Raw genomic sequence first — 26,745 nt, 5'->3', positions numbered from 1 at the left:
TCATCAACGTTAGGCGAATTAAGATGAGGCGTGATAATAAGGAAATACAGATCAAACACCTGATACTTACTTTTGGCACAAGTGTTCTGCCCGAGTCCATCGAGGCCGGGTATATCAAGCTCCGTGTTCGCCCATATATATGTTCCAAATCCCCTGCGTTGCTTCAAATTCCAGCGTTTCGGTCACAGCTCACAGAGCTGCCGAGGCCGCCAAACCTGCGCTAAATGCAGTGCTAATGAGCACACTTCTGAATCTTGTGAAAACTCTCCACTGCGTAAACTGTGAAGGCGAGCACGCTGCATACTCGCGGTCGTGCCCATCTTGGAAGAAAGAAAAGGAAATTGTTACAATTAAAGTAAAAGAAAACATAAGTTTCAAAGAGGCACGCAGGCGGGTATCCTTCCTGCCAAAGCATACCTTTGCCGATGTGGCGCGTCAGGGGGCAGCGCCACAACGGTCTCCGGCGGCTGTCCGACCCACACCCAGTGAGGCGGCAGTGACGCCATCTGCCCCCTCGGCGGCTGCAGCTAACGCTGCTACGCCAACACAGCAGACGGGGCCATCGACCCCGAAGGTGGGCGCAGCCGAGGCTGCCCCAACCTCCCCGGCGCCTTCCAGCGCTGGCAACAGCCAGCGCAGCCAAATCCCTCAGGGAGCCCCATCGACCTCCGGGCAGGTGGGCGCAGGGGTCTCGCCTTCCGAGGCAGGACCCTCACAGAAAACTTCTCGCTCGCAAGAGCATGTGTCCGGCGCCTCACAAGAGGCAATGGACACTACACCTGTCCTCACGGCGCGCCAAGCGCCTAAGGAGCGGCGAGGCTCCCTCGAACGCTCCAGAAGGGGCAAAACCCCGATTACAGGGCCTCGAAAGAGCTCTGTAATCTAAGAACTTCCGTTTCCGTACGCACAGCACCTATTTTCTTTTAACATGGATACACAAATCATTCAATTGAATGTAAGAGGTCTTCTTAGGAACCTTGATGATATGCAAGAGATTATCCACAAACACAATCCAAAAGTGCTGTGTCTACAGGAAACACACCTGAAATCACAACACACAAACTTTCTTCGACAGCATGTTACTTTTCGCAAAGATCGCGATGATGCAATCGCATCATCTGGCGGTGTTGCAATTGTAATTGAAAAGAGCATAGCATGACAACATTTACAGCTACGAACAGTCCTTGAAGCAGTGGCGGTTCGAGTTGTTTTGCTAAACAAACTTTTCACTATTTGCTCGCTTTATATACCCCCACACTACAAACTAAGCAAACATGAATTTCAGTCCTTCATAGATGAATTGCCAGAGCCTTATGTTGTACTTGGGGATTTCAATGCGCACAACTGCCTGTGGGGCGACTCTCGTATAGATGCGCGAGGTCGTCTTGTCGAACAATTCCTTTTCTCTTCTGGTGCGTGCCTGCTGAATAAGAAGGCACCCACATATTATTCTCTCGGAAACAGAACATTTTCTTCAATTGACCTCAGCCTAGTTTCCCCGTCTATACTGCCTGAACTCAAATGGGAAGTTATGAACAATCCTTACGGAAGCGACCACTTCCCCATACTGCTGAGAACATATAAAAAAAAAAAACGAATATCTACCACAGGCTCCTAGGTGGAAGATAGATACAGCCGACTGGGAGAAGTTCCGAACTCTCACTAGTATCTCCTGGAATGACATGTCTTCGTTGGGAATTGATGCTGCTGTACAGTATTTTACAGCCTTCATTATAGATGCCGCATCTAAATGCATATCGGAAGTAAATGGCTTGGCGTGTAAACGGCGCGTCCCGTGGTGGAACGACGATTGTAGGATCGCTCGCAAGAAACAAAACAAAGCGTGGGGGTTGCTACGCGCCTCCCCCACTGCGGAGAATCTTATCAACTTTAAAAAAGTAAAATCACAAGGCAGGCGAACCCGCCGACAGGCCAGAAGAGAGAGTTGGCAGAAGCTTTTATCGGGTATCAACACGTATACAGATAAGGCCAAGGTCTGGAACAGGATGAATAGCATAAGAAGGCGACAAACGTACTCCTTCCCTTTGGTAAACACACAAGGCAATACCCTACAAGACCAGGCTGATGCTCTGGGTGAACACTTCGAGCGCGTGTCTAGCTGCAGTCACTATTCAGAGAACTTCCTTAAATATAAAGCAATAGAAGAACTCAAGCCTCTGAATCGGAAATGCACGCCAAACGATCCTTATAATCGCCCTTTTACCATTGCTGAACTTAAAGCTTCCTTATCAGCATGTCGGAGCTCTGCACCGTGCCCCGATAGAATCATGTATGATATGATTAAGCACCTACACTCCGAGACACAAACCACGCTACTCACACTTCTCAATACTATCTGGGCTGCTGGTTATCTTCCATCAAAATGGAAGGAGGCTATTGTAATCCCTGTTTTAAAACATGGTAAAGACACTTCATTGCTTACTAACTACCGTCCTATAGCGCTTACGAGCTGCCTCTGTACGCTTTTTCAAAAAATGATCAATCGCCGTCTCGTACATCTCCTAGAGTCCAGTAAAATGCTTGACCCATTTCAATGTGGTTTTTGGGAACGGCGATCTACAACCGACCATCTTGTGCGCATCGAAGCGAGCATTCGCGATGCCTTCGTGCACAAGCAATCTTTCTTATCTGTATTTCTGGATATGGAAAAAGCGTACGACACAACCTGGCGGTACGGAATCCTGCGCAATCTTTCCGCGCTAGGTATCCGCGGCAATATGTTAATTATTATAGAGAGCTACCTAGAGAACCGTACATTTCGAGTGAAAATAGGTCCTGCACTGTCGCGTACATTCATACAGGAAACTGGGGTACCCCAGGGTGGCGTACTCAGCTGCACGCTCTTTGTCGTAAAGATGAACACGCTTCGTGCATCTTTACCACCAGCTATTTTCTATTCCGTCTACGCAGACGATATACAAATAGGTTTCAAATGCTGCAACCTCACAGTCTGCGAGAGACAGGTACAGCATGGTTTGAACAAGGTGTAACAGTGGGCAGAGAAAAATGGATTTAAAATCAATCCTCACAAGAGTTTTTGTGTTCTGTTTACAAGAAAGAGAGGCCTGGTTCCGGATCCTTGCTTGGAACTGTGTGGACAACAGATACCTGTAAACAAAGAACACAAATTTCTAGGTGTTATACTTGACAATAGACTCACTTCCATCCCACACATTAAACATCTTCAAGAAAAATGTCTGAAAGCAATGAACCCAATGAAACTTCTATCGCAGACTACGTGGGGTAGTGACAGGACGTGCCTAATGAATCTCTATAAGAGCCTGATTCGGTCACGATTAGATTATGGTGCCGTGATCTATCATTCTGCCGCCCCGAGCGCGCTAAAGATGCTAGATCCGGTCCACCATCTAGGAATCCGCTTAGCCACGGGCGCTTTCAGAACAAGTCCCATTGAAAGTTTATACGTAGAATCAAATGAGTGGTCACTTCATCTGCAAAGAACATACATCAGCCAAACATATTTTCTGAAAGTGCACTCTAATCTTCAACATCCGTGTTTTAATACCGTTTACGATATGACATATTCTACACTCTTTCGCAATCGTCCCTCCGTCAGACAACCTTTCTCGCTGCGTGTGAGGGAGCTTAGTGAAGAAATGCATGTTCCACTCTTCGAGCTTCGCCTAACGCATCCAGCCAAGCTGCTACCTCCTTGGGAGTGGCAGCTGGTACAATGTGATATATTTTTCCTACAAGTTACAAAGGTATCGAAATCGATACCTTTGTAACTTTATAACGATACCCAGATATCGAAATCCGAATGCACTTCCTGGAACTCCAGTACAAGTACTTCTGCACGGAGTTCTACACAGACGCATCGAAGTCACACGACGGGGTGTCCTACGCAGCCGTCGGTCCATCCTTCTCGGAATCCGACGTACTGCATCCGGAAACTAGTATCTTTACGGCTGAGGCCTACGCACTATTGTCGGCTGTAAAGTATATAAAGAAATCAAAACTCCAGAAATCAGTTATATATACGGACTCCCTAAGTGCTGTGAAGGCCTTAATGTCATTCTCTAAGCACAAAAATCCAGTAATCAATGAACTATAGTCCATCCTATGTAAAGGGTATATATGTAACCAGCATGTCATCATATGCTGGGTGCCGGGTTATAGGGCCATCGAAGGCAATGTTCTGGCGGACCAGATGGCCACATCAATTGCATCGTCTTCTGTTAATCCTTCCGCTGCAGTCCCTGTCACAGATCTGAGGCCCTTCTTGCGCAGAAAACTGCGAAACTACTGGCAACGCTCGTGGGACATGGAAACAAATAATAAACTGCACGTAATCAAGCCACAATTAGGGTTCTGGCCTTCTGCAACAAAATCACGCCGAACAGATGTATTCTGTCGTCTAAGAATAGGACACACATTTGGCACCCACAATTTTTTACTCACTGGAAATGAGCCCCCAACCTGTGGGAGATGCGGGGAGAGGCTGACCGTCTTCCACGTCCTCCTGGAGTGTCGGAAAGCCGAATCTAACAGAAAGAAACATGTTCCGTTAGAATACCGGCAGCACATTCCCCTTCATCCTGTAATGTTACTCGGCCCAGAACCGCTCTTTCACACTAACGCAGTCTTAGACTTCCTGAAAGATGTTGTGTTACGTGTAATTAGCTCCATACGTTCGTAGCGTCTCCTCTCTCCAGAGGATGCCGCTGTGATAGCTATTTCGTATAGCACATGCCTCTCGGCCCTTGCGTGTCAAGGACTCTGGCGAGGCAGTAGTGCTCGTAGACAATTTTAGCATATCGCATATTTTACATAATGCATCATTCTTTCTTAATGTATTTTAGTGATCACAGTCAATACGTGCAATTTTTTATGAAATTTACAGAAACTCTTTTAGGCCCCTTTACAACCACGTCACATTAAATTCACAGAGCCCATCAGCCCACGACATATTCATTACCACTAGCATGGCGCTCTTTGGCCATACCTAGCCCTTGCGCCATTAAACCTCAAACATCATCATCAGCTTTATTTTATAAGCAGGGCCGCCTGAGAACAAGACACACCTAAATTATAATATGGGGCGCATATGCATTTTGTAAATCATTAACAGTGAATCCCTACGTAGTCCATATTGTCTATCACTCATTCTGCGCAGAATACCTAACGCATGTTGTACCTCACACGCTACAGTTTCCGTGTGTGGACTCCAGTTCAGTTTTCTATTATATATGATCCCCAAATATTTTAGAGACTCAACCTGTAGAATGGGTTCTCGCTTATAGGATATAGAAATTGAAATTGGGTCCACGACCCACAACACTAAAATTGCGCCTTTGCTTACATTTAATGACATACAAATTGTCTGCACCCATACAACAAGCATATTCATGTATCTCTGTAATTTTTGGTATAAAGCGTTAATGTCATTGTCAGCCGCAAAGAATGCAGTGTCATCTGCATACACGTAACCGTGCACGACCTGTCAAGTCGGGATGGAGCTCATTAATACATTATATAATATTGGGGACAGGACTGCTCCTTGTGGAACACTGCGAGTCTGTCTGAATTTGGACGAGTAACATCCGTCCTTGAAGCGATAAAATTCTCTTGATCGCAAAAATTCTGCCAACCAGGCCATAATATAGTTTGGGAAATTACGACGCTGCAGAATATCCAGTAAAGTTGAATGTTCAACGCTGTCATAAGCTTTAGTTATATCTAATTTCACTAAAGCAGAATGTTGTCTCCTTTTCCGGGCAATTTGGATACGGCTCTCTAAATCAGCATGGGCACACCATATTGAGCAATTAGCTCTGAAGCCTATTTGAGTTGGACTTAATGATAAATTATCCGTCATCCAGATAGTAATTCTGCAATGTAATACCCTCTCTATGAGCTTGACCATATTAGAAGTAAGAGGTCTGATGTTTTCTATGTTATAACCTACTCCTTGTTTTTTAGGTATCGGGATTATTTTAGCTACTTTCCAATCGTAAGGTATCCAGGCTTTGTTTAAGGAATAGTTTATAACGTTTAGAAGGTCTCCAGGAGATAGATCGAATAAAATTTTTATCATGTGAACGGTAATTCCATCAGGACCAGGCACTGACAAGGATAAGTTTCGATTCACTTGAACTAATTGAGGCAATGTGACTTCAGTAAACACTGATGTTGGGGCTGATTTTTGCAAATTATAGGACACCGATGGCGTGAATCTACTCTCTAAGGCTTTAGCAATGAGGTCAAGAGATTTCCTTATTTCATCGGGTGACAGATTGACATAATCAATATTAATTGGCGATGGCAGAATTTTCTGATATCTCATATATATTAACAACGATCTTTTGTTTGATTTAGAAAGGAAATCGTAGTGTTTCCTATCTTAATCTTCCTTAGCTTGAGCAACTTTACGTTTAAATACAGCAGCGTGAAATTTGTAATCAGACCAATATTTTGGGCACTGGTTATAAAGGAGCTGCTTCCAAGCTGCCTGTCGGCGTCGGTAGTCTCGCGTGCAGTCTGTATTCCACCAAGGGTTATAAGCTGCTTCCTTTGCAGATGTAACACTGAATTCAGCCTTTCTGCATGTTCTTTTAATTACAACACAATGTTTCATAGCCTTGGTGTCTTCATGCTCTTCAGAATAGGAAGCCAAACGTACCTTAAGACCGGATTTAAATTTATCACAATCTATAAATACGCGTACCTGGGAGCATGACTGCATAATTGGGCAAGCAATTTCAAACATTATTGGAAAGGGTTCACTGTTCGTGGCACAGTCCAAGGCTGTCCAGGATGATCTAGTGAGGGACGAACTTACGAAACTTAAATCCAATGCTCAGCGGCACTGACAAATATATGTAGGAATTCTATAGTTCAGACAAGACAGATTACTATCTATTGTCCAATCCCACAAGCGTTTGCCGGGTTGGTCAGTTCGAAAGCCCCAGCACGTGTGATGCAAGTTGAAATCTCCAATAAGAATTTTGTCCTTACACCATGAAGTCACTGCTGAATCCAAACATCGAGTGTTCTGCACACCCCCACGAAAGTATAAGTTTACTAACGAGAAAGGTAAACAACCCTGGTATGGTTATATCTAATGCAATATTTTCACTTTCGGGCGACATATGTTTATATGAAATCTTTGCCTCAAGGCTAATGCTGTTAGTGATAAAGAAAGCTAAACCTCCGCCCTTCGATAGACGGTCAAGTGTGAAAGATCGGTAGTCATTTAATTGAAAACACTGATGTCCCGAAAGCCATGTTTCTTCATAAGCAATAATATCTGGGGAATATTTCGATGATAAATACAATAAATTTGTTGCTGCAGATTGAATTGATCGGCAATTCCAATGAAGAATTTTGAGTTCTATGGTTGCGAAAGTGTGGACTCAGTAAGGGCCTTACTTAAAATGCTTTCCTTTAAGAAATCTTCCTTTGCAAGGCTGTCTTTCAGATATTTTTTGTCGTAGATATTTTTGACAAAGGGGATCTTCATCGTTTTAACGTTTGAGGATCCATGTCCACTTCATCTGCGCCCTGTGTGTGATCATTAAAGCCTGCGCATTGGCTCTGGTTGACATCGACGGATAGGCCTACAATTTGGGCATCTTGGCACGTGAAAGTGGCGGTTACTCATTCATTTGAAGGACGTGGACAGTCAGTTGTTTGAGAAGTTATTCCAACAGCTGTTGTTGTTCCGAATATCTGTGCCATCTGGCTAGTTAGGATTTGTGTCAAGGACTCGCAAAGGTTTCCAGCTAGGCACTCCATAGCTTTTTCCATTGCCCTTTCGACAGCCTCAGCAATAGAGAAAGAGAGAGAATAAACTTTATTGAAGAACCCCGGTCCGGGTTCGCCCGCTTTGTTCTAGTTGTCGTCCAAGCCGAGCGTCGTGAAGAGCTCGATCATGGCATGTACGTAGTCGGAGGAGTAGTCCGCCAGCCATTCCTCAAGTGTTGTAGATCTACGGGTGGATGAGAGTTTGGAAAGGCTAGCCTGAATCGTGTGACGACTCCCCGGACAATCCCACAGAATGTGAGCATTATCCGGGAAGCCGCCACATGCTATGGAAGCATGTTTACCAGGCAAACCTTGTATGTAGTGTTGGAAGTGTGGGGACAAGAGAGAGTGCATCTGTGCACGCCTCCATAGTACCGCCTCTCTTCGCTTTATGTGTGTGCTTGTGGATAGTTTATGGAGTTGTTTTGTAAATCGTCAAGTTTTTTGCACCTTTCCGACCGCGCGAAGGCATATCGCTCATTCAGACTCAGTGGGTCCGGCCACCACAGAGGAGGGCCCGGGAGATTCGCGAGGGATGTGGCATGTGCCACTTCGTTCCCTCTGATCCCTGCGTGACTCGAAATCCACTGAATCTGCACTCTAATGTTAGGGTGTGCGTTGAGGTGCGTTGTTAATGCTGATTGTAGCGCCGCGGAAACGTTCCTGCCTGCGAGTGCCCTGCATGCAGCCTGTCTATCTGTTCGAATGAGCAGATTTCGTTCGTATGGATTTGGCATGGTTGCGACCTCCACGACAGGTGTAAGTTCCGCTTGATGTTTTGATCTAATATTGCAGTGTAGGCCCCATTCGGCAATAGAAAGGGGAAGAGACGCGACCGTTTCTGCCGCCTGGCGGGCTGTGACACCGGCGTATCCCTGTGTCATAGCCAGAATTTCAGTTATGGCTTCTCTACGGGAACTACGACTTCGTTCAACGATTTCCAGGATTTGAATTCCCTGTGCCTCTGCTCAGCAATTAGAATAATCAGCATAGTGCGCTTCATTGCAGAGGCAGCACCTTTCTTCCTTGCTTTTGCACTCGCTAGAATTGTGCTCTCAGTCATCTCCCCTTTTCTCTTTAACGCGGCGATGCGCGGGCTCCCGGAACTGCTGTGCTCTATCCCTGGGCTTCACCACAGTCTCTACGCTGACGACGTGACGTTATGGGCAGCGGCGGATGATCCACAAACTCTTCAAGAGATCATGCAGCGCGGCATAAACGTCGTACAAGCTTATGCGGAGTCGAGGAGCCTGACGTGCTCACCGGAAAAATCCGAATACCTCCTGATCAAGCCCGGCAGAAGTAGCTGTCCCAGGGGATTACCACGGAGAAGGCGCTTCCTTGAACTTAAGGTCGGAGAACTTACCATCCCGGAGCGCCCCAGTATCAAAATATTGGGGCTAGACTTTCAGAACACGCTGCGCTGCGGGCTCATGTTAAAGAAACTCCAGAGGGCGACCAACTACACACTACAGCTCATTCGCCGGGTGGCTAATCGGCACCACGGCATGGGCGAGGGCGATTTGCTTCGACTTGTGCAGGCATACATAACCAGCAGAACCATGTACTCGACACCATATGTCAAACTCGCAGCCACGGACTTAGCCAAATTAAACACCATGATCCGACGAAGCACAAAGGCAGCCTTGGGCCTTCCGGACCACGCGGCCACCGCAAGGCTAGAGGCCTTAGGCATGCATAACACGATCGAGGAGCTCTTAGACGCTCACCACACAGCCCAAGTCCGTCGTCTCTCGCTAACCCCGGCTGGCCGCACAGTCCTCCGGAAGCTCAGTCTCGAGGCTGTCCCCGAGGGGACAGAGTACATTACGATTCCGCGAAAGGTCAGGGGGCATATCTATGCCCCACCTCTACCCCGCAACATGGAGCCCGAGTTCCATCAGGGCCGTCGGCAGGCCCGTAGTGAAGCCATTTGGCGACGCTACGGCTCGCAAGATGGAGTGGTCTACACAGACGCAGCCAGACACCCTCGGGGCGACCTCATGACCGCTGTGGTAGTGGATCACAACGGAGGACTGATAGAACATACAACAACCACGGCTGGCCGAGTGGTGGAAGCGGAGGAAACCGCGATTACCACGGCCATGCATGCGGAAGCGAATACCGTCATCAGCGACAGCAAGCAGGCCATCGGCAATTTCGTCCGTGGTAGAATTTGCAAACAGGCGTACCATGTCCTCACACGACGCCTCCTAAGCGGCTTGAAAACCCTCGTGTGGGCCCCCGCTCACGCGGCTGTGCCCGGCAACGCGTCGGCTCACAGTTTGGCTCGAGATCTCGCGCGCCGAGCCTCGTCCGCGGATGCGGACGGCGTGAATGAGGAGGAGCGACACGAGGAACCCTGCTAGACTTATTATGAAATAGCCCATCGGTATCGCTTGAGGCGTCGCGCACTCCCACCACCGGCCAAGCAACTCGACAAAACGCAAGCGGTCGCGTTTCGGCGACTTCAGACAAATACATACCCACACCCAAAATACATTAACAAAATCACAGGGGGCAGGGAAAGCGACAAATGTAGGCTCTGTTCAGAAACAGGAACACTCACACACATAATGTGGGAATGCACCTCGCTCCCGTTCTCTCATCCCCCCGTCAGCAGCGAGACTGACTGGACAGCCTGGCTCAGTTCCGGGGACGTCGACCGACAACTTGAACTGGTGGACTGGGCGGAAAAGGCCAAGCAGGCCCAGGGCCTTACTTGAGCCCTAACCCTCAGCCACGTCCCTCTTTACCCTTCCCCCTTTCAATAAAGTTTATCACCACCACCATCACCACAAATTCGGCACCTGGGAGCAGATCTACATCCTTTTAAGATGTGTCCATAACGCCAGCACTTTGCACATTGGAGGGGACGATGAGACAGAGGTTTCACTCTGTAGAATAAGGGTCATGCCTTAATTTCTGATGGTCTAATTGTCCCTGCAAATGTGGCTATGACTGACTTAGTAGAGATCCTGTTTTTCTTGACCACACGTCCACACCGATAAACTGAAATTACGGCCGCTGGTGAAAACACATCTAATTATTCTGCCGGTGTCATGTTTACATCAACGCCGCGGACAAGCGTTTTCACACATGCCAAGTGGGGAGGAATAAATGCGCTCACCGCATTGGCGGCAAACAGCGAACACTTTAAAAGGTCTTGTACACAGGACTTGTCTGCGGAAACGCAGAGGATATCACCTCTGCCAAACTGGCAGACCTCAGTGATGTTCTGGAAATGGGCCGTCGCCGGTCGCAATTCCGCCTGGATCGCTTTTGGATACTTCATCCGTATGACTCCGTCATTGGTTGGAACAAGAGCCACAGGAACTGATGTGACGCCATTGCGTAGAAACAGATCCATAGGTAACTCCTGCGGAGGAATAGAAGCGGACCAGGTGACCGTACGGCACCCGCCACTTCTTCCTTTCCTCTTCTTCCATTTTCTTGATGTTGCGAAGCGCACAAGCTGTGCCTGGCTCGCCTTCTTCTGCTTCTTCTTTCTTCATCCTTTAGGACACGAAATATAAAACCCTCAAGAGTACTCAGAAAGTCTACGTTCACATAAATTAGGCCCTTGCTCATAAATTAAGTGCTTGCACTACACGCGCCGAGGAGCTCTAGTTGTCAAAGTTTGGCAATGAAAAATGACGTCATACGAGGCGTTCATTGCAGTGTGAACCTAATGGTATGGTAAAGCTTTATTGAAAGAGGGATGGATCATCGGCCTATTAAGAGTAATGAAGTTGGGGAATCGGGAGGTGAGGAATACTTCCCCGCATAGCCGGTTATACCATGTGGAGAATTCCCGATTCTGCAGCAAAGGCGAACAGCGTTCGCAGGGACGGATACACTCCTCGAAACTGTCCACTTGCCCCCGGTGCTTTCGTCGGAGGGCTGCATACTTTGGGCACTCCCACAGCAAGTGCCTGATGGTAGGCGCAGCTGCCGTTTTACACGCTGGGCAACATGTTTGTATAGGTGGTAGATCTTGCGTAGTGTTGCCCGGAAGGCGTATTCTTTGCACGCCAGCGTGCAAGTACATCCAGCGTCAGTGCAGTACCGGTGCGGGTCTTGTGCACGTGTACTTGACACGCGCCGGCAGGCAGCGGATCTTCCTTCGGCGTATGTTGCTGCAGGCGTTCACGAAGCTGTCGTCGCCTTTGTCATTGTTCTAGGAAAGATGCATCTTCATTTCCGTCATCCTGCAGGGGCACAAAAGTTGCTACGTCGCTGCGGCGGTTTCAGGTTAGTATCGCGTGAGCAGCGGCCTGAGCTGCTTCGTTCCCTGGTACTCCGCAGTGGCCGGGAACTCACCATACCCGAGTTCCGACTGCGTGCAACGCGCACAGCCTCCTGCTTGCCTATGCTATCTTCCTTGCGATGGGGTCGTTGTGGGGGGGCTCGTAATACACGCACCGCCGCTTGACTGTCGGTATGTACGGTAATTTATGAAGTAGCTGGAGCTTTTTCGAGGGCTTCGTGCTGTGCGTCACAGACAGCCAGCAGTTCGATCGTCAGTACATCTGGTGGTTGTTGAATACTAAATACGTTCCAGCGTCGATTCAGTGTATACCAACTGCGGCTCGCGCACCGTCGGGCGTCGTGCGGGAGGAAGCGTACACGTAAAAATTTTGAGGACGCTTGAGCTTCGCCTTTAAGAGTGGAACACGATAGCATATTCAAAGACTAATCAAGCGTCTTTACGTTCTTTAGATCACTATCATCGTCAGTCACAGACCCCTGACTGTTTTTCATGCTTCCCGCCAAATGCAGCTTTTGTAACCGTGATGTTTACCGGGAAAGGCTGGCGGTGAACGCTATGCACGAAAGTAAGCTTTCTGGAAGAAACATGGCTTCTTGCGTGGGTTGTTCTCCTGTTATTGTTTCGCACTTTTACTATTTCAGTCTGAAAAGAGACAACATAAAAGATATGCGCTGTCGGTGTTTTTATTTTTCATTACAACTTTTCGTGGGCTGCCGTTCTCAAAATTCCGAGGAATAACGTTGTAACGAATGAAAGACAAGGTATGAGCGACTCTGGTGGTATAAGAGCGGTTGGGTATGCGTGATTCGCAATTTAATTAGAAATAATTTATGCCGAAGCGACGTCCGACGCTGGACTCGGGTGCGAGACGCAAGCCATCGGACGCCGATGTCGGACTTTCTGCGTCACCTGGCCCTTAACGCTATCGCGTTAAAAGGGAGTCGCACAAGAGCTGGCTATGGTCTACATGTGCCAATTTGCGTAGCACTTTCTGCGCTCTGGGTAGCAACGCGAGCCATGCGCCCTGGCAAAGGTCGTGAGTCAACCAGTTGCGTACGTGTCTCCTGCGGTGGCGTCAGTGGTCCGGGCTCCAACTCCGAGTCCGGGGTTTTGCCAAGAGCGTCAGGCCCTAATGTTCGTCCGGCGTCTCGACCTGCTGCGTTAGCGATGCGTTTTCACCGCCTTCTTCGATTTGTCCTATCTGGCGATCTTCGTGAGACATGTCGCGTCGCGGACAGGTGGCTGTCCTCGTTGCTCTAGCGGCAATGAGGTCCGGAGGCTGGGAAGTGTTCACTACCATCCGGATGAGCTGTGCCGCAGAACGCACGTGCACTCAAATGGGGGCAAATGTCCTGTTTCTGGCCAGGCAGATGACAGTTTTTGCACGCCAAGACGCGCGGTACATATGGGTGGGTCGGCAACAACTGTTCATGGTACACTATGCGATGAGGCGGTAATGGTATGTGCACGGTGATTAACACTGTGCCGTTCTTGCCCATTCGACGCACCGCCACCAGGTTCCCTTGTCCCGAGCAGATCGAGCGTAGTAGACTCTCTTCAGTCAGCTCGGGTGCTGTAGTGAGTTGCGCAGTGTGCGTCTCTTCGTCGGAGTCCTCCTTCGTTCTCGGATGCTTCCTTCTTTTCTTATTTATTATGCGAAGCATATTACTAGAGCTCAACCCAGCTCCTCAGGCGCGGCGGTGTCGCCTTCAGTACCACGTGACACCGTGACGTCACGACAGAGGAAAAACGGGGCTCCAACTCGTGCCGTCGCTCGCGGCGTCGCGGCGGTATATAAGCAGCTGCGCTTTTTCTAGGTGGCTTTGGCTCAACTCTTGCAAGATGGGCTGGGTGGGAATCGAACCAGGGTCTCCGGAGTGTGAGACGGAGACGCTACCACTGAGCCACGAGTACGATGCTTCGAAGCGGTACAAAAGCGCCTCTAGTGAATGCGGTGTTGCCTTAGAAACGAGCTGTTTCTAAGGCTCAGGCGTGCGTCGCTTGCTCAGGCGCACATTTCGTTGCCGCGGCGAACGCTGCGTTGCTCGACGCTCACCGCGTGCAATGCGGGGCGCGTAGTCGCTGCGCCGTAGCCCATTGTCTTACACCCCTTGGCGGGTCGACGGGAACGCTGTCGCGTTCCACTCTTGAAGGCGAAGCAGAGTAACGCATGAGTTGTTTCTTCTACTAGCCGAACCAAATATAGCCAAGCAACAGCAGTTCACCAGGCTAAACAGTGGTTCAACAACTAAAATAAAGGCTAGTATGCTTCGCATCCTGGGCTTAACCTTAGCTAAGCCACAGCCATTTTTTGATGCAGTGTAGACACACAATACAGAATACTGCTTAGACCCATAGCCTTAGCGGCTCGCGCTACTATGCTCGAACAAGGGCCGTGTGCAGATCGGCGGTCACGTTCTTCACGGTGGGTGCTTTTGTTGCTCTTGTTGATGTGGGCAGTAGGCTCTCCAGTAGAGCGTCCGCTTCCATTCTGACTCCCGTCGGTTATCGAGTTTTCAGAATCGGCGTTCATGGCTTCGGTTAGGCTTAAGAGGAAGCTTTAGCTCGGGCCCAACTCCGACGCAGCCTATTCAAATAAATGTACAACACAAAAGCGCTTTTCGAGATAACCCCTGGACCGATTTTAATTAAACTTGTTGCATTTGAGAGAGAAAGGGAAATTCGAGTGACGGTTGGAGACGGATGTCGGATTTAGGGCCTGAATTTCTTTGAAAAAATTTTGGAACATACAGAAGCACGAAGTTTACAAAATAATAGCTCGCCATCAAGAACAAATATCGTGATTCCGTAAACGGCGTCCATTATATCATTTATAGCGGAGAAATTCAGTATGTCAGTTTATATATTACGTGAATGTTTTTGACGTTGTGTACTGGAGTCTGCAAATATTAGTAATTTTCTTGAGATTCATGTGTAACAGATCAATTTTTTCCGCTCTACATGTAGAATGATGGCGAATTCGATTGAGAGAACAGGAGTAGAGCGCGGCGCTGTGCGTAGTCGGGCGGCAGCGCAGTGAGAGCCGGAACACTCGACCCGCCACTGGAATGCGGCGTACATCCGAAGAGCAGGCTGGAGGGGGACGTGTGTGGAGAAATGTACCATGTGACACAAGCACTCGACGTCCCAGCATTCTCTGTGGGAGAGCGGCAAAACACGTGTAATCGTGTTGTGGTCGTCGGGTGTTAACCGGTTCGCGGAACATGCACTTCTGCAACGCCGACGCAACGACGCAGCATACGGTGACGGTAGCTTTCGCTGCTGTCACCGTCGAGCGTCTTCAGCAAGGCGAAGACGCTTTGCTGCCGCTGTCCTACGCTCATCCGAAAAGAAGCAAGGGGGACCAGAAATGCCAGTATCTGTTGTTGAATCATTACGAAACTGGTTCATATCAATGACGCCAATGTCAGTGGGGCCAAAACAGCGACTACGCTCGGCTGCCGCCATTGCCGCCGCGCTCGCCGGCTGAAGCAAAATAAATACAAATGCGGAGGATATAACGGCTTGAAGCACGTGACTTTCTTTTCAGGCGAGAGCAGTGCGGACTGCTCCCGGCTGCTCTCGGCGCAGCGAAACTGCTCTTGTTCTACGACTGGATGACGGCGCTCCTAATCCTGTTCGACCACTGAAACACGCCGCGCCTGGAAAGAGCACTTTCAGCGTGCTTTTGAGCGCTCCTGTCCTCCCACTAGAATTCGCAATTAGATGCAATTCACAGAAATATAATATAATTTTTCATTGCTGAGTTAGAGAGTTGTAAGCGTGATAGTTTCGTTTTGTGAAAATATTTGATTTTCGCCAATTTTTACTAAAATATTGACGACCTAAATAAAAAATTCGAAGCAAACACTCACTCGCTCTTAAGTTTTTCTTTTAAATGCAACAAATCTCATCAAGTTTGGGGGAGTGGTTGCCGAGGAAAACGAATTCTCTTTTTACACGTGTTCAGTATGAGAGCGCTGTTACGGTTGGCGTGTAACACCCCAGGCAAAAAGGATGCTCCACCACCATGCCTCATCGAAACGAAGGATGGATTCCTAATTGGCCATGGTTGTCTCGAGTGGATGACTGGTCTGGCTGGGCACCGCAGTGCTTACAGGCCCCTTCGTGTGTGTGCATGCCTAAGCGGAACGAAAGATGGCTGCCTAATTTGCGGTGGTTGTCTCGAGGGGATGCCGGTCTGGCGGACGCCCCTCAGTGTTCACAGGCCCCTTTGTGCGTGTGCGTGAAAACCCTTTCCACGAACCAGACAGGACCCTCGGGCGGCCGCCAGCGGAGGCACGCTCGTGAAGACGTCAACTGGGACAATGGATCAGCCGCCTATCCACAACCAGACGCCCTTTCCACGAACTGTCAAACTCTACAGGAGAACTTCCGCGAACCAAAGTCGCCTAGAAGAAAGGATAAGTGCCTACGATCCCGGACCTGCTGGTTGCCACCTGCGGAGGCGGGCTCGTGAAAGGTCGCCGGGTGAGTGGGTGCCGCCGCCAAGCACTGTGGAACTCAGTGTATTTCCCGTGACGTTGACGTGAGCAAGATCCCGCCTACAAATTTAGTGTGCCTATTCAAGGGGCCCCGCAATGTACTTTTCACTTCATTCTCTTCTTCTCATCCTTCACCAACCATTGAATAAACCGTGCAAGTTTCGCACTAAAAATCGTCTCGTCCTTGCCTGGTCGCCAGGATCTACCGGACGCCTGCAGCCCGCCGACAACGCCACGCTACCCAATTGTAACGTCGGTCGAGCTTCGATAAACAGGCGTCGCAACAACTGATCGGCAGCGGTGAGGTACGCTACCCTGGAGAACGCAACAACACCCGAGCTTCCTCTTAACCGCGCCGGCAGCGGCGGTCAGCGTGGCCGCCAAATGCCCCAACGTTGATCAAGGTTCAACAAAATTTTGGCACACGGACCGGATGCTTAGATGTCTTCTGAGGTACACAAACTGTAAACGTCCAGTCGCTAGAGTCAGAGAAAGGTCTACCGAGTGCGGAGTGCATTGCGCATACAGCATACGTCGACATGGCTTGGCCTGGCTTCCTGAACCTAATAAAGTTATCCGAATGTTTTGCCGGCAGATGCACCATATACTCGCCGTAATTCTTTAGCGCGCCGTTTAGAAACGCAAATATTACGCAGTCCCGTTACGAAGCGCACATTCTAGAGTGACTGGTATAGTAAACCTGAATCGTATTAATTTCAAGTTGTCGTTGGGTGGTAAGCTGTGGTTGAATACGCGCTTCACAACTCGTAAAAGCCAAACGAGGACATTCTTAGTCTTTATTTATTTATTTTTTCATAGAGAGGCCGTATACGCGAATAGAAGGCGGTGATTTCCTGACTGCATCTATTTTTTCAGCTTTTCATTGAGGCACCGAATCAGACCATTCTTGCTTATGTAGCTCTGAATGTTAACATGAAATCGTACCCTGCGTGTTCACTTTTAAAGTGAATCCTTGTTGGCGAATGCTCTCGCACTTTTCCAACCGTGCCTTGTCTCATCTCACAAAGGACCTACAGGACATGGCAGCTGCGTGTGCCGCTCTATTCTTCACGGAACTGCGCAGTGAAACGGAGCCCCACTGCAGCAAGTAGGCGCCAGCGCTTAATTTCTTCAGTGAAAGCGAAATCTTATGTGCCAACTTTCTGGGGTCGATTTGTAGCAGGCCACTGCTGGGGAGTGTGCAATAGCAAAGTGGGCTTACCCTGCAGACATCGTCGCCTAGCAAAGTAGGGCTATTACGGAGAGAGTGCGCGGTAGCGTGGGTCACGTGACGTCTTGCCTATCAGGCACGTGTAATCGCTATGCTGCGTGCAAAACACCGTGCAGAATAGATCAGTCACAAATCACTTACTTAACCACTTTGCTAAAGCTTCCTTTCATATATATTCCAACACGTGCGTTGGATCTACATACTTTTCTCACATACACAACGCGCAACTGCATTTGACATCGGTCAGCCGGCTTTTCTCGAAGAAGAAACAACATTTAAAAAAGAAAGACTCTGCTTCTGTTGAATGCGTGTCACAAGGAATTTGCATTTTTCTGACTTGTATAAGCGAGATTGGTCCTTGCAAAGAGAATGCCCGTGGCGTAATCTCATTAAAAATGTGAACCTTGCTACAGAAAGAAACAGAAGGCACAGCATTCTTTAACAACTCACAGTAATTTTCGCGGAAGAAGCGGCGCGTGTCTTTTCATCGCGTAATTGCCTGATCTCTCGACGGGCACCATTCGTACATTACTCATCAACACCGTTTCTTCCCTACTGAAAATGAACACATTTTGCCCTTCCGTGTCCGCTCGGGACAAGGCGAAAGGATACATCGTGCAACATTGTGCCATTATTGCTCCTCCAGTTCGTGGCGTCGCCACAAAGACGTCTCTGTCGCCGCGCGCCGCTGCCGCCTCGGGCGCGTTGGGGGGGGGGGAGCCTCGTCGCACTGCCTGTATGCAAGCGCGGCAGATCACGACATCGGCGCATTCGAAGCTCGTCAGTGGCGCGCTTCCTCCGCGCCGCTTGTCACCGCCGCAGGTGGCGCGCGCCCTCGGGGGCGAGGCCGGCACTGGCGCCCGGTGTAATGCGCGGGTGCACGTAGTGGTTCGAGAACGAGTGGTGCACTCACCCTGCGGTGACCAGTCAATAATGCATAAATAAATAAAATGCGGAAAAAAGAGCGTGCCATCGGCTTGGTAAGCATTTCAAAGAAAGCTTGGTGGATTTTCTTTTTTGCCTTCGTCGCTTGAGCGAGTGTACACCATGAATTAAGTCATTTAGGGGTGAGCTCAAATAAATTTCAATTGTCGCTTTTATCAGCTACGGTCGGATACACAAGGTTTCACCAGAGCGAACTGTTTGCAATGTTAACGTTGACACCAATTAGAATATAGCCTTTCTTTACAGTGAGTGACATTGTGGTGGTTCATTCTCTGGCGGGGTACGTTGTGACAATTTTATGTCTAGGAAGCGGCTTTAAGCTCTATCGCTGAATGGCGAGCTCCAGTAATGAGCAGTCAAGGACGTTTCAATGTGAGCCTGGTCGCGCGAGGCAGGGCCGGTGCGAGGCCGGAAACCGCACCGTCTCTCGGAGCCAGGCCTCGCGGCTGGGTGGCGACCTGTGTCGTCCGTCTCCGAAGGCGTACCGCTCGCTGTGCGGACAGCACAATGTTTGCCTTGGGCAAGACCCATGCGGTGGCGCCCAGCCGTGTGCGACCGAGGCAGCGCTGTCGCGTCGCATCCGTCTCCCTCCGTCGCGGAGCTCAAAGGGGCCTCATTGTGTGCGTCTGCGTCACTCTGACAGCTGACGGAGGACTGTCTCCTCCGGCTGCCGCTACCGCCCGTCAGTGCTCGGGGTCGCTAAGCCTAAGCCTACTCGCGCCACTGCGAGCGTGCGTTCAATTCCGTTTAAGACTTCCGCTGCCTATGCTGCCGCGTATCTTCGAACCTCCTCCGACAAATTTCAGGAGCTGCTCAAGTTGACATCACGGAGTTTTTTGTCATTCGTCAGTCAATAAATTTGACCCGCACGCGATGAAAAGCTATTCGTAAATACAACAATATATTCATCGAGTACTTTACCCACATTGATTGGCCTATGGTACATTCTTACGTTAACCCAATTACCCCTTTTCTGAACTTCGTCTATGTAGTTGGAAAGTAAGTAAGAATGGCTTGTCGGCATGCATTACCAAAAGAAAGCAATTTAAAAAGGCGTCAAAGCTTCAGCCTTCTAATACAGCCCTCGAATCGGACTGCGTTTTTCATTCTATCCCTTTCTTCTATGTTAAAAGGAGCCATGCGCACATACTTTGAGAACGAAATACTGAAGAATAAAAATGATGCGCGAAAGACGTGGCGACTCTTTAAGACATTCGTGCATAACTTCTAGCCCTCCATGCGCTATGAACTACGTCACCGAGGAGCCGGCAGAGAAATTGGTCATACTTTGTGACTCTAAGGCGGCTCTTCACAGTATCAAGTCTTCCCTACATCACATAACGTACGAGTAGATGATATGAAAGATAGGGAAATACACCAATACGGTCTGGAAACAGGGCACAACATATTCTTTCAGTGGATTCCTGCTCACGGTGGCATCGTCGGCAGTAAATGTGCTGATGGGCCCGCCCGGGCGGCCCGGTCTGCCCACGAGGACACCCATACGCGTCCAATGCCTTTGGCGAGGACAGACGCTACCAGGGAACTTCGTCTACTTGCACGCAAAAAGTCACAAACTTTCTTGAGTAATTGAAATGCATTCAAATTCCGATTGCATACGATGGACCCCTTCCTACGGCTGCAACTGCGATATAGCGTTTCCCGCAGCGAAACAACCTTGCTGTACCGCGTGTGGCTAGAAGTGGCGTTCACCAACGTGTACTCCTGTCGCATGGGAAATGGCCGATGTGCACCTCCTGTCGGTGCGACGATACCACCGAGCAGCTATTGTGCATCTGTCCTCGCTACGAGTCACAACGCATCTCTCCCTGGACAACTTTAAGCCTACTGGACTCGAGCCTGTTCTCCGAGTCAAAGATACTCGGACCGTGGACACATCCGTCACTGACACAAAGAGCGATTCGCGCACTATAGCGCAGTACTCAAAGTGCACCGGTTTGGGAGACCGCTTACCCTGTGAATCCTCCCACATGCACTCAGTGCTCTCCCTCTTTCCATTTCCCATCGCCACCAGTGTAGGGTAGCAGACCGGGCGCTCGCTTGGTTGACCTTCCTGCCTTTCCTTTCCTTGGTTTCTCTCCTACATGAACTCTCGGCTCATCACAATATCTCTAAGATTAATACTGACCCGCTGATGTTAACCGATAATCCAGATATTGCAAGTGCTTTTTGCCAGTTTTTCATTCCTAACGTATCGGATAACCATAAGGGTACAACATTTCCTTTTCAAGCTTTGCCGCAATCTACCCAGTCATTTTACCTCTACCCCATAAACACTGAAGAACTTATGTCTATTGTTACTAATCTAAAAGCAACTAGTGCCGCATTAGGCGGGATAAAAAGATCCAAAATTAAACTAATAGCAGGTCTAATTGCTCCTGTATACTTTGTCATATTACTAACTGTACGTTAAATCTGGCGTTTTTCCTGATGTTATAAGTCCATACTGACCTGTACAGTACCCAGAGGAGTCAGGATACCTCCATTATAAACAGTAATGAACAGGATACAGAAACTCCTCCTATAACTGGCGATTAGGTCAGAAGGGCCTTGCAAGACATGAAACGAGGCTGCAGGAGAAGATGGAATAACAGTCAGTTTATACAAAGATGGATGAGGCGTAATGCTTGGAAAACTGGCGGTGCCATATACGAAGTGTCTATCGACTGCAAGGCCCCCCGAACACTGGAAGAATGCAAACATTATACTAGTCGACACAAACGACTAATATCGAATCCAAATCGAAAACTTTTTGGCCCATTACTTTACTCCCAGTATTATATAAAATATTCACCAAAATAATTTCCGATAGAATAAGGGTAACACTGGACTTTAGTCAACCAAGGCAACAGGCTGGCTTCAGGAAGGGATTCTGTACAATTGATCACATCCATGTCATTAATCAGGTAATCGAGAAACCGGCAGAGTACAATAAGCCTCTCTATATAGCATGCAAGGATTACGAAAAGGCATTTGATTCAGTAGAGGTACCAGCAGTCATAGAGGCATTGCGTAAACAGGGAGTACAGACCGATTACGTAAGTACCTTGAAAAATATCTAGAGATTCCACAGCTACCTTAATTCTGCACAAGAAAAGTAGGAAGATACTTATAAAGAAAGGCGTCAGACAGGGAGACACAATCTCTCCAATGCTATTCACTGCGTGCTTGGAAGAAGTATTCCAGCTATTAAACTGGGAAGACTTAGGAGTAAGAATCTACGGCGAATATCTCAGCAACCTTCAGTTTGTTCTATTCAGCAATACTGCAGACGAGTTGCAGCAAATTATTCGGGAAATTAACAGAGAGAGTGTAAGAGTTGAGTTGAAGGTTAATATGCAGAAGACAAAGATAATTATGAATAGCTGGGCAAGGGAACAAGAGTTCAAGATCGTCAGTCAGCATCTAGAGTCTGTAAAGGAGTACGTTTACAGGGAAGTGTGCACAGGGAACCCTGATCATGAGAAGGAAATTCATTGAATACAATGCGTTGGATCGCATACGGCAGACATTGTCAGCTCCTGACTGGAAGCTTACCATTATCTTTGAAAAGGAAGGTGAACAATCAGTGCATTTTACCGGTGCTGGCATATGGGGCAGAGACTTGGAGATTGATAAAGAAGCTTGAGGCCAAGTTAGGGACCGCGAAAAAGCGATGGAACAAAGAATGCTAGGCGTAACGTTAAGAGACAGGGAGAGGGCGGTGTGAATAAGACAGCAAACGGCTGGACAGGTCAATGGACAGGTAAATAAATGGAGCTGGACAGGTCATGCAATGCGCAGATTAGATAATTGGTGGACCATTAGGGTTACCGAATGGGTGCCAAGAGAAGGGAAGCGCAGTCTACGACGGCAGAAGACTAGGTGGCGTGGATGAAATGAGGAAATTCGCGGGCGCTAGTTGGAATCGGTTGGCAGAGGACAGGGATAATTGGAGATCGCACGGAGAGGCCTTTGTCCTTGCAGTGGACATAAAATATGATGATGATGATGATGATGATGACGACGACGACGACGACGACGACGATAATGATGATGATGATGATGAAAAGAGGCAGTCCTCCCTGTGCCTAAAAGTGGTCGCCCACTCTACAGCTAAACTATAGGCCCACTTTCGTGCTGGTATTTCACATCAAGATTATCGAAAAACTACTTTTTAGCCATCTGCCATTCTATATTGCTAAGTTTAATCTGGGGACCTAACAACTATGTGGTTTCCGCTCTACGGTTTCAACAAGATTAGCGCTATTATCTCTCAGTGCAAATATTAAGCACGTCTTAGGTATGGATCATGTGGCCGGTGCAATATTGTTGACTTTAGCGAAGCCTTAAATACCATCAGCCGCACTATTCAATTTTATTAACTAGAGTATTAGCCATTCCCGGTCCAGCACTTAATCTAATCCAAAGTTGCCGCACAAAAAGGTTGCACACGGTGCAAACCGAGGATTCTCTTTCTGTTCTACAAATTAATAAAAAAAGGTGTTCCGAAAGCCAGATACATTAAAGGCATTCCTTTCTACCTTCGTTTTACTAACTCTCTTTCTATAACGTGGGTCCCAATTAACGTTAGCGAAGCTGCTCAACGAAAAAAGAATATTAAGAATAACACAGTGGGAGATACAAATGTAAGACCAATTATTAGTTCGGTTGCCAGAGGTGTGACTACCGGACACCGTAGGTCTTAAAATCGTGTGTTGCACCGTGCTATTAAATCTCTTTCCGATAAAAACGTTAGCTGTAATACCCTATGTTTATACTGCGCGAAGGCGACGCCACCATCACGCTCACAAAAAGAATTTAAATAAAGCCTTATCTAAATTGAATTTAGATCTGCAGAATCTAATAGTATCATGCGCTAAAGATGAACTGTACATTAATCTTGCTAAAACACCGTTTATGCCTTTTCGTACTCACAGGCGCCTGGTTAACCCCCTACTTTAACCCTTCAGGGTCACATGCTACTCACCCGCCGTGGTTACTTAGTGACTTTGCTGTAGCGCTTCTAAGCACGAGGTCGCGGAACTAAATCCCTGCCCTGGCGGCCGCATTTCGAAGGGGTCGAAATGCAAAACCACCCGTATACTTAGATTTAGGTGCATGTTAACGAACTTCAGCTGGTCAAAATTAATCCGAAGTACCCTTCTACGGCGTGCCTCATGATCAGATCATGGTTTTGTCACGTAAAACACCATAATTTGAATCGTATATTGCTCCCCTCTATCAAAGAAGCGTCCTTAAGATAGGTCTGGATGCTCACATGCCATTCACGCTGAATCAGTCTTTTCAAGAGAAGGGTTTCGTTTAAGAATTCCTATGAGAACACGGTGATCCTATGCCCAGTACATTCTTATGCTACTTTACCGCGCATTCATTCACACTCATCGGCAATTCATACTGTCTTTCGTCATGGGGAAAGCACTGCATACGTGTGTACATCTCTAACACTTGCAGAAGCGCACCCCGACCTGCAACATTTTTCTCATACAAAAGGCACGCAGTTCCACTTTATGAATCCGTAAATATCTTACCCATACGCTATCTTGCGAAGCAAGGACTTGCTTTGTTTACATGTAATGTATTACATAGCGAGCTCTATATTGAGCACATTCCCCATTGTTCACTGACTAACATTAATCTCAAAAAATGTTCGCAATAGAATAATTTCCTCTACTCAAAGTGAAAGCCAACTATAAAAAAAAATTTACGTGAAAATATTTCGATGAGGACCAGCGTTTTGTAATAAGCCTCCATATGGGAGTGACAGACAGACAGACAGACAAAGAACTTTATTAATGGTCCTGAGGAACCGGCGTTAGGGTACCTCCCTTTTCAGGGAGTCCCCGTAGCCGTCGCGGGCCGCACCCACGTCGGGGTCGGAAGATCGTGGTCCTCCGCCCTGTCGCAGGCCCTCTGGACAGCCCGTAGTTGCTCTGAGAGGTCGCCGCTCTTAAGGGCTGCCTCCCAGTCGGTTAGAGTGGTTATCGATGAGCTGCGTAACGCAGGGCATTGCCAGAGCATATGGGACAAGGAGCAGTACGCCTCCCCACAGTCTGGGCAGTGGGGTTCTACATTGGGCGCGAAGTGACTGAATCTGCTACTGGAGGGAAATGACCCCATTTGAAGCATGCGAAACGCCGACGATTGTGGTCTATTAAGTTTAGGGTGTGGTAGCGGAAAGGCCCGCCGAGCAAGTTGATAATGTGTCAAGATTTCATGGAAGGTGAGAAGCGAATCCCTGTACAGCCCTAAGTCGCCGCCCGTGAGTCCACCTGAACCGCCGCGGTGTGTAAGACCTCGCGAACAGCCATGGGCCAACTCATTGGCGTTAACAAGCTCAGAGTGTACATTCATTCCCATATGGGCCGGGAACCATTTGATACTATGAAAACCAGCAGCCCCCTCGCTGCCGAGGATGGCCGCCGCCTCCTTTGAGATCGAGCCGGAGGCGAAAGCTCGGGCTGCCGATCTGGAGTCTGTAAAGATATTGGAACGTAGAGGGTCCTTCAGTGCTATAGCTATAGCAACCTGCTCGGCTACTGTTGAAGAAACCTTCCGCACGGATGCTGAATTAATCAGAGTGCCATTGGAGTCAACCGAAACTACGGCATAGTGATCAGAGCACTCGTACTGGGCGGCGTCAACGAAACATGCCGGAGTCGGAGTGGCAGCAGCCGCTTTTAACAGGGAACGAGCCCTGGCTACCCGGCGCCCTAGATTGTATTGAGGGTGGACGTTACGTGGCATAGGATCTACCTTGAACGTATCTCGGACCATGGGTGATAGGGTCACGTTGCGCTCCGTGATTTCCTGGTGACCGCATCCAACGGATTCGAGGATGCGTCTCCCCGCTCGCGATGATGATCGTCGAATTATTTGATCCACTCGTTGGGCCTCGATCACCTCTGATAGGGTGTTGTGCATGCCTAGTTGCATGAGACGCGCGGTGCTGGTAGTGAGTGGTAAACCCAGCACGCGCTTGATGCTTTTGCGCATGAGGGCGTCGATATTGGCCTCATCCCGTTTAGACCAGCGCAACGTGGAGGCTACATAGTTAACGTGGCTCATCAGAAACGCGTGGTAGAGTCTGAGTAGATTGCTCTCGCTTAAACCCCCTCTGCGGTTCGAGACCCTGAAGATGCTCCGTTGATGGATCTCTATTAGCCACTAGGCAAGAGGAGGAGGGAAATGCTGCGCTAAGCTTGACTGCACTTAGTGGGGCCACTGTCACCGGAACTGGTATTTAAGGAATGAAGGAGGACGGGGCCACCCGTGCTGTCACCTGCAGCCGAAAGGCCCAAGGCCGCCGGCACCTGGCCCCTTGTGTCACCACCACAGCCCAGGAACACGACACGCCCAGGAGTCCTTGCTCAGATGGTCTGGCCTCCGCTGTGACCGGCAGGTTGACGTCAGAGTTGAGACGGCAGAGCCTTGTCGGGCTTCCGGCGCTCTGGAGGGTTGCATTCATATTTGTACGTTTTTATTCCCGTTTTTTCGTTTTTTCGCTATTATATATATGTATACATAAGGCAGTCCTAATCGAAATAAGAATAAGTGAACGGTCGTCATAGATTTGTACAGCGTCCTATCAGGGCCGGTTAAGAGTTCTTCACGAAGACGGCGTACAATGAATTTGAACACCGCCAGATGCAACATGGTAAGACAAAATTTTTCTTGCCCAGAGTGGGCACAACTACGTCGAAACGCCATGAAATCATAAATCAAAATTCAAGAACGAACCTTAAAGGTTGAAGAATCGGCTATTTGTGAATTCGTGGGAAGAAAGGGCAACAAAGAATGGGATTGCAGTGTTAAGAACAACTAACGGTGGGGAGGACGCCGCAGCTGGTCTGAACAGAGCACGGAATTGCCGAGGGGGAACGGCGACGGCGTGTGCATGGCGGGCAGCGGCACCGGCGTTGCGCTCGACGTCACGTGATCCCGGCCCCATTTCGATGGGGACGAAATGTAAAGACGCTCGT

The 26,745-nt window shown here is 48.7% G+C and overlaps 1 long non-coding RNA gene across 1 annotated transcript; it reads right to left on the bottom strand.

The window, feature by feature from the left end:
• Positions 1-1,961: 1,961 nt before the first annotated feature.
• LOC140216325 (uncharacterized) lies at positions 1,962-26,361 on the bottom strand. The gene is made up of 3 exons (XR_011892973.1): positions 26,046-26,361; positions 4,444-4,526; positions 1,962-3,129 (listed from the first exon to the last, which is right to left on the bottom strand). It is a non-coding gene; the product is annotated as an uncharacterized lncRNA (long non-coding RNA).
• Between the last annotated feature and the right edge of the window lie 384 nt (positions 26,362-26,745).

Source organism: Dermacentor andersoni, chromosome 3, assembly GCF_023375885.2.
Source record: "Dermacentor andersoni chromosome 3, qqDerAnde1_hic_scaffold, whole genome shotgun sequence".
Classification (NCBI taxonomy): domain Eukaryota; kingdom Metazoa; phylum Arthropoda; class Arachnida; order Ixodida; family Ixodidae; genus Dermacentor; species Dermacentor andersoni.
This window is presented reverse-complemented; position numbering and strand designations above follow the sequence as displayed.